This window comes from Sapajus apella, unplaced genomic scaffold, assembly GCF_009761245.1.
Source record: "Sapajus apella isolate SASKATOON/1434 unplaced genomic scaffold, GSC_monkey_1.0 scaffold29, whole genome shotgun sequence".
NCBI classification, from domain to species: Eukaryota; Metazoa; Chordata; class Mammalia; order Primates; family Cebidae; genus Sapajus; species Sapajus apella.
Genome location: NW_022436969.1, coordinates 5,231,229 through 5,239,973, shown reverse-complemented (window position 1 = coordinate 5,239,973; position 8,745 = coordinate 5,231,229).

The window sequence follows — 8,745 nt, the reverse complement described above, 5'->3', positions numbered from 1 at the left end:
TATCTGGATGGAATCTCAGCCAGGACACTTTCATCCTATCTGCCTGGCATTGGGCAAGCTGTGAAGTGAACTTTGGGATCAGATGTGAGGACGGATCATGTAGGAGCCTGCAGTCCCATGGCCTCTCATTCTCCAAATGACTTCATGCCTGAGGACCCATGGATGTGCCCAGAGAATGGCCCAGACCCTTCCTGCCACGCCGACCTCCTCAGTGAGAGGCAGGCTCAGATGGTCTCTGGTAACCTTGGGCCTCCCTTCTGTGTGGTTCTATCTGGTTCTGACATTCAGTCTCCCATGAGCTCCTCACAAAAGTCCTGTGAAATAAGCAAGGTGGGTCCTGGTTACCTTCATTTTTCAGGTGTGGAAACCAAGGCTTAAACCACACAAGTTATTTGCCCAAGGCTTTTCAGCCGCAAATGAAGAAGCTGAGTCTGCTCCACACCTGTGAACCAGGCTATTTCCACCATGACCTGAGCTCAGATTAGCACCAGCCCATAGAGAATAGTCCAGAAGGCTGCCCATGGTCTTAAAGACAATGTGAGCATCAGTCGCAGCCTGCTGCATTTGAAGACCACCTCTGGAACAATGTTGTTTTAAATCCATGCCCAAGTAAAGATGGGAGAGACAGCAGTCCTGGGTGTATTCAGGAATATTTCTTAATAACTCACTCTGTCCTCCCTCCTCCCTTTCTTGAAAGTGAGTGGTTAGGGATGAGCAGTTGTAGGCAGAGATGGCAGCGTGAGATATTTCACCAAAGAGCAGGTGTTTACCCACCACCTGTCTAGGGGACGGGCAACATGTCTAACAGGGAGCTCTTCCTGGCAGAGCCCAGTGAAGAGAACCGGGAAATTCGGGGGCAGGGCAATCCCACTTTCTCTGTCAAGGCGAGATCACCTGCACAGTGGTTCGAGTTCAGACATCTTACTTTCTTTTAATTAGATTAATAGGATTAAAAATTATCTGCTTATCTAGTCCAATATTTTAGAAGCACTTCAAAAAATCTGCAGAATCCTTTTTTTTTTTTTTTTTAATTCAAAAGAAATAGGGGAGGCATGGTGGCTCACGCCTATAATCCTGACACTTCGGGAGGCCGAGGCAGGTGGATCACGAGGTCAGGAGAACAAGACTGTCCTGGCCAACATGGTGAGACCCTGTCTCTACTAAAATACAAAAAATTAGCCGGGTGTGGTGGCGCGTGCCTGTAGTCCCAGCTACTCAGGAGGCTGAGGCAGTGGAATTGCTTGCACCCAGGAGGCAGAGGTTGCAGTGAGCCAAGATGTGCCACTGCACTCCAGCCTGGTGACAGAGTAAGACTCTGTCAAAAAAAAAGACAGACGGACAGACGGAAGGAAGGAAGGAAGGAAGGAAGGAAGGAAGGAAGGAAGGAAGGAAGAAAGGAAGGAAGGAACACATAAATCTGAGGAAAAAAAAAGAAATAAAAATAAATCTGAAAAAAAGCAAAGCTGGAAAATACATGGGGCATCCTGGAGGATGAACTACCTGGATGGAGCCTCATTCCAGCAACTCTTGAGAATCCTGGAATTCCTCTGAAACTGCTGATTTAGTCTCTCATTTCCCACTTGAGAAAACAGGATATAATAATAGCAATTCAGGGTTATATTTTATGGCGGCCTCACTGTGTACGCGTCTTTTTTTTTCTTCCAGCAGCCTCACAAAATGAGTGTTATCCCATCACATCTGGGTTCTGTAAAAACAGATTTTACTGGAAACTCGATGTAGATTTGTTTTTTTTTTTTTTACTTCTAAAGGGCCACCTTTCCTTGACACCTGCTTTGAACAGCAGGAGGGCCTTGACTGGCGAAATTCTGTAGTGTATGTGGCTTTTGCTATCCTATAGTTGATGTCTCAGTTTGCCCACATTGAGAAAAAAAGTCAGGCCAAGTCCCCAAAGTCACCTTGAAGCTACGTTCAGGTTCATATTTTAGCTTAGACATGACTTCAACCTAGTAGCTGGCATTTAGGCAGGAAACTCAGCATCACAGGAAGTTAGGAACTTTGGAAGCATTCTGTCCAATGTTCTCATTTTACAGATTAGAAAACTAGAATGGTGTAGAAAAAAAAGAGGCGAAAGAGGAAGAGGGCATGTCCCAGTGAGCCAGAAGCCCCCAGCAGCATGGCATGGTCATGGGCTAAGTGCGCCTGCTTTGGAGAGAGTAGTGGCAACAGCAGCCACAGCTCATTCATCAGCAAATATCCATAAGAACTTAGCACATGCCAGATACTGTGCTGGGGGCATGGGATACACAGATAAACAAAACGTACAAAGATCTGGCCAGATGTGGTTGGTGGCTCATGCCTATAATCCCAGCACTTTGGGAGGCTGAGGCGGGTGGATCACCTGAGGTCAGGAGTTCGAGACCAGCCTGGCCAACATAGTGAGAACCCCCCATCTGTAAAATATTTTTTTAAATTGAAAACAAAACTAAATACAACAAAAATATGAAGATCCCTATCCCCATGGAGCTCACAGCTAGTAAAGTGAGCTAGACATTAAAAAAATAATGAGTCTGGGAGCAGTGCTCACACTTGTAGTCCCAATGCTTTGGGAGGCCAAGGTGGGAGGATTGCTTGAGCCCAGGGGTTTAAGACAAGTCTGGGTGACATGGTGAGGCCTTGTCACTACAAATAATAAAAACATTAGCTGGGCATGGCAGTGTGTGCCTGTAGTCTCAGCTGTTTAGGAGGCTGAGATGGGAGGATTGCTTAAGCCCAGGTGGTAGAGGCTGCAGTAAGCCAAGATTGTGCCACTGCACTCCAGCCTGGGGGACAGAGCAAGACCTTGTCTCTAAATGAATAAATAAATCATAATAAGAGAAATTGCCTAATGGATACAATGTATATTATTCAGATGACGTTTACACTAAAAGCCCAGACTTCACCCAAAACAATATATCCATGTAACAGAACTGTATTTGTACTCCTTAAGACTATACAAATTAATAATCATCATCATAATAATGGTCTTCAAGGTTTGTTGATTATGCAATCCAGGAATGTAAAGTTTTTGACAATATTCCTCCAGTGTAAGTCTAATTATTTCTAAATTATATACATGTGCTTCTATAGTATTATATATATTTAAAGATACCCCCAAAATAGAAAATATTAAAATATAGAAATAGAAGTTGTAATTTGCTTTTCTCTCTCCAGGTGGACTATGTTATACATAGGTCTGGAGTACTCACTTTGGAGAGCTCTGGACCAGGCAGCCACCCCACGAGCTGGGAAATTTAGGAGCCCGAGAACAGATGTTTAGTTTTAGGGTAAAAGAATTGAGCTCCACTCCTCTTTTCTTCTATCATTGCTTCATTCAATTTGTAAAATTCTGGTAAATGCACATAACATAGACTTTACCATTTTACCTGTTTTTTGTTTTGTTTTGTTCTTGTTTTTTAATTGAGACGGAGTCTTGCTCTGTCACCCAGGCTGGAGTGCAATGGTGTGATCTCGGCTCACTGCAACCGCTACCTCCCAGATTCAAGTGATTTTCCTGCCTCAGCCTCCCCAGTAGGTGGGATTACAGGCATGTGCCTCCACGCCCAGCTAACTTTTGTATTTTTAGTAGAGACGGGGTTTCACCATGTTGGTCAGGCTGGTTTCGAACTCCTGGCCTCAGGTGATCTGCCAACCTCGGCCTCCCAAAGTGCTGGGATTGCAGATGTGAGCCACTGCATCTGGCCCATTTTAAATGTTTTTAAGTGGACAGTTCAGTGGCACAGAGAATATTCACATTATTATGCAACCATCATCACCATCCATGCTTCTCCAGAACTTTCTTTTTTGTTTTTTGAGACAGAGTCTCACTCTGTCACCCAGGCTGGAGTGCAGTGGCACAATCTTGGCTCACTGCAACCTCCACCTCCTGGGATCAAGCAATTCTCATGCCTCAGCCTCCTGAGTAGCTGCAATTACAGGCATGTGCCATCACGCCTGGCTAGTTTTTGCATTTTTAGTAGAGACGGGATTTCACCACATTGGCCAGGCTGGTCTTGAACTCCTGGCCTCAAGTGATCTGTCCAGCTCGGCTTCCCAAACTGTTGGGATTATAGGCATGAGCCACTGTACCTAGTCTCTTCAGAACTTTTTTATCTTCTAAACTGAAACTTTGTGCTCATTAAAGAATTACTCCCCATGCCTCCCTTCCCTCAGCCCCTGGTAACCACCTGTCTACGTCTGTCTCTATGAATTTGGTTGTTCAAGGTCTGTGTCTATATTCTAGGCCTATTATTAGTTTTAAGCTCCTGTGATGCTCCAGGTAGAGCTTTGGCGTTTAGGATTCAGTGGTGAGCAAAGCAAATGAGGATTCTACCCTCCAACCTGCCTCAGTCTGCTTTAACTAACTTTGTGTTTTCTGTTTTTTTGAGATGGAGTCTTTCTTTGTTGCCCAAGCTGGAGTGCAGTGGCGCCATCTCAGCTCACTGCAACCTTTGCCTCCCAGATTCAAACAATTCTTGTCCCTCAGCCTCCCAAGTAGCTGGGACTATAGGTGTGCACCACCATGCCCAGCTAATTTTGTATTTTTTAGTAGAGATGGAGTTTTACCATGTTGGCCCACCTGGTCTTGAACTCCTGGCCTCACGTGATCTGCTTGCCCCAGCATCCCAAAATGCTGGATGACAAGCATAAGCCACCATGCCCAGCCTGCTTTAACTCACTTTAACTAACCTAAACCTACTTTGTGTCTTTGGAGACACAAAGAGGTGGGCTGTATCCAAGCTTGCAACAAAATGTGGCAGATACAGTGAGAGCCATAGCAGATGAGAGAAGAGGGGATGGGAGCGTTGAGGCTAGAATTGAGTGAGACGTGAAAAGTGACTATGGGGAAAAGAGGTGAATCCCCAAGGAATTCCTCAGAATTTGGGGGAGAGATGGGACTTGCTGCACTATGAAGACTGGGATTGTATTTATTTCAATTGAATCGTACAGGAGAAGATGACCCCAAAATGGGTTCCCTGATGGACATGGGAACATTAGGGTGTCATCAGTATTCATAACCTTCGAATGACTCAGAATTCGGAGCCTGGGAGGATCAGGTTTCAGGCTGGGTGGAGAGAAGAGAAGGAGAGGCTACACCTCCCAGGCTAAAGCTTCATTGCCTGGCTGAGAGCCTGTCCCTATTGGAGTGGATTACACACTCTGCTCCCCTCTCCCGGCCTTTACCTTAGGATAACATACACATTTCCAATTACAGGACTGGTTAAAAATCAATACGAAGGTGGGAGAAAACAGACCATTTTTCTTATGGAAGTAACTGTTTTCATTAATTTTTCATTAGTGCTGCCTTTGTTTTGCTATCCATCACTGGCAGAGCTGTGAACTGCATTTCAGCTAGTGTGCGTGTTTCTTGGATTCGGGAGATACTGGTTTCTTGGATTCAGGAGATAAAGCCAGCAGTTTAATGCCCACAACTACTGATTGTGGAACGGGTTTAGGCAACTCTCTTTTAAAAATATCTTTTAATTTTTATAGGTACATAGCCGATGTAGATATTTATGGGGCACATGAGATATTTTGATACAGGCATACAACATGTCATAATGTCATCAGGGCAAACGGGGTTTCTGTCACCTCAAGCATCCATCATTTCTTTGTGTTATGAACATTCCAAGTGTATTCCCTCAGTTATTTTAAACTGTGCAACACATTATTGCAGACTGTAGTCACCCTCTAGTGCTATCAAGTACTAAATCTTATTCACGGTGTCTAACTATATGTTGTACCTGTTAGCCATCCCTCTTCCCACCCCTATCTCCCCACCATCCTTCCCAGCCTCTGGTAACCATCCTCTCTATCTCCATGAGTTCCGTTGTTACAATTTTAGCTCCCACAGATGAATGAGAACATGCTCAATTTCTTTCTTTCTGTGCCTGGATTATGTCACTTAACATAATGTCCTCCAGTTCCATTGTGGTGTTGCAAATGACAGGATCTTATTCTTTTGAATGGCTGAATAGTACTCCATTGCGTGTATATAACACTTGCACTTTTATTTATTTATTTATTTTGAGACAGGATCTTGCTCTGTCACCCAGGCTGAAGTGCAGTGGTATGATCATGGATCACTGCAGCCTCCACCTCTCAGGCTCAAGTGATCCTCCCACCTCAGCCTTCCAAGTAGCTGAGACTGCAGGTGTGCACTGGCTACTTTTTGGTTTTTTTAGAAAATGTATTATAGACACAGCATTTTACCATGTTGCCTAGGCTGGCCTTAAACTCCTGAGCTCAAGTGATCCTCCTGCCTCGGCCTCCCAAAGTGCTGGGATTACAGGTGTGAGCCACTGTGCCCTGCCCATAACAATTTTCTTTATCCATTTGTCTGTTGATGGACACTTAGGTTGCTTCCAAATCTTTGCTGTGGTGAATAGTGCGACAATCAACATGCGAGTGTAGCTGATCTCTGTTCAATATACTGATTTCCTTTCTTTCGAGTATACCCAGCAGTGGAATTGCTGGATCATGTGGTAGCTCATAGGGTAGTTTTTTGAGGAATCTCCGTACTTTTCTCCATGGTGGTTGTACTAATCTATATTCCCACCAACAGTGTATGAGGGTTCCCCTTTCTCCACATTCTCACCAGCACTTGTTATTGCCTGTCTTTTGGAAAAAAGCCAACTCTACTGCAGTATTTGTAGTATGAGTTTTATTGTACTTTTGATTTGCATCTCTCTGATGATCAGTGATGTTGAGCCCCTTTTCATATGCCTGTGTGCCATTTGTATGTCTTGTTTTGAGAAATGTCTATTCAAACCTTTCACCCATTTAAAATCAGGTTATTAGATTTTTTTCCTATTGAGTTGTTTGAGCTCCTTATATATTCTGGTTATTAATCTCTTGTCAGATGGGTAGTCTGCAAATATTTTCTCCCATTCTAGGGGATTTCCTCTTCACTTTGTTGATTGTTTCCTTTGCTATGCAGAAGCTTTTTAACTTGATGTGATGCCATGTGTCCATTTTTACTTTGGTGCCTGTGCTTGTAGGGTATTACTCAGGAAATCTTCTCCATTCCAACATCCTGGAGATTTTCCCTAGTGTTTTCTTGTAGTAGTTTCATAGTCTGAGGTCTTAGTTTTAAGTCTGTAGTTCATTTTGATTTGATTTTTGTATATGGTGAGAGGTAGGGGTCTAGTTTCATTCATCTGTATATGGATGGCCAGTTTTCCCAGTACCATTTATTGAAGAGGCTGTCTTTTCCCCAATGTATGCTCTTGGCACCTTTGCCAAAAAATGAGTTCATTGTGGATGTATGGATTTACTTGTGTGTTCTCTATTCTGTTCCGTTGGTCTATGCATTTGTTTTTATACCAGCACCATGCTGTGTAGGTGACTGTTTAAAGATCACTATGTGGCCGGGTACAGTGGCTCATGCCTGTAATCCTAGCACTTTGGGAGTCCGAGGCAGGTGGATTACTAGGGAAGGAGTTCGAGACTAGCCTAACCAACATCGTGAAACCCCGCCTCTACTAAAAATACAAAAATTAGCTAAGTGTGGTGGTGCGTGCCTGTAATCTCAGTTACTCAGGAGGCTGAGGCAGGAGAATCTCTTGAACCCAGGAGGCGGTGGTTGCAATGAGCCAAGATCGCATCACTGCACTCCAGCCTGTGCGACAGAGGGAGACTCCGTTCCCCTCCGCACCAAAAACAAAATCACTGTGTTAGTTAAAATGTGCTTAAAAGCATCATGTTTGCACTCACCAAAGCTTAGTCCATATTCTGTTGTGGAAATTCTGTTTGTAGAACAAGCATATGTTGAACAGATTCCGTCATATTTATCTTCAGGGGTGTATTGAAATCACACTCTTCACGATTACTTTTGACACTGATTGTTTTTACAAGTCCATTTGGCTGATGCATTTCACTAAGGGGAGCCAGACTTGTACCCCTGGGCCCTGAGTCTTAGATGGAGAGCAGGGGGAGAGAGTTTCTTGCATCTCTGCGCTTTTGTTGCCTGTGCTTTCAGTGGGGTGATTCTATCCCTGAACCCTTCTCTTCAGTTCTCTGACCTGAGGCCGCCCCATCCTCTAAGAGGTTTAAACAGTCTCCTCCAGGAAGACTTCTCAATGCCTCACCTTAGCGGAATTGCTTGAACTCTGTTTGTGCCATCAGTAAACCTTCTCCCGTCTTTCATACTCTGTTCATGTGGGTCTCATCTAATCAACCTTAAGTTATCTGAAACAGGGACAGTGGCTTTTTCTCTTTGGATTTTCAGCACCTAACAGCATCTGGCCAGTGATCTGTTATTGATGAATGTTTATTAAATAAAGATACAACTGGAAGTCATTCGTTTGTTTTGAGTAAGCAAGGGTCAGAGCCTTGAACCCTGGTGTTCATGTTTTTTACTGCAAGAATATGAGATGATATGAATCGATATGGCCATTCTCAAATACTCAAGCTGAAAAAATAATTCTCACCTTAACTTGCTGAGATTGTGCCCTCTTGCAAATACATTGTCAGGAACTGCTGGAGTAGAAAATATTTCTAATCGTTTTGGATATCTATAGAATGTAGGAAATAATAATTACGTTCAATGATTCCTGTTAAAGCATGCCATTTTAATCAAGTAAAAAGTTTTTAAAAAGGGGGAAAGGCCCTGCATATCACACTCTGCCATTTCCTCTGGTGGCTGTCCTGTCTCTTTTCCTTCACGATAAAAGAAAAGTCTGCAATTGCTGTCTTCTCCCTTGGCCTTTGATTCACTTCTCAGCCTGCTGTAGTCTGGATTTGGAT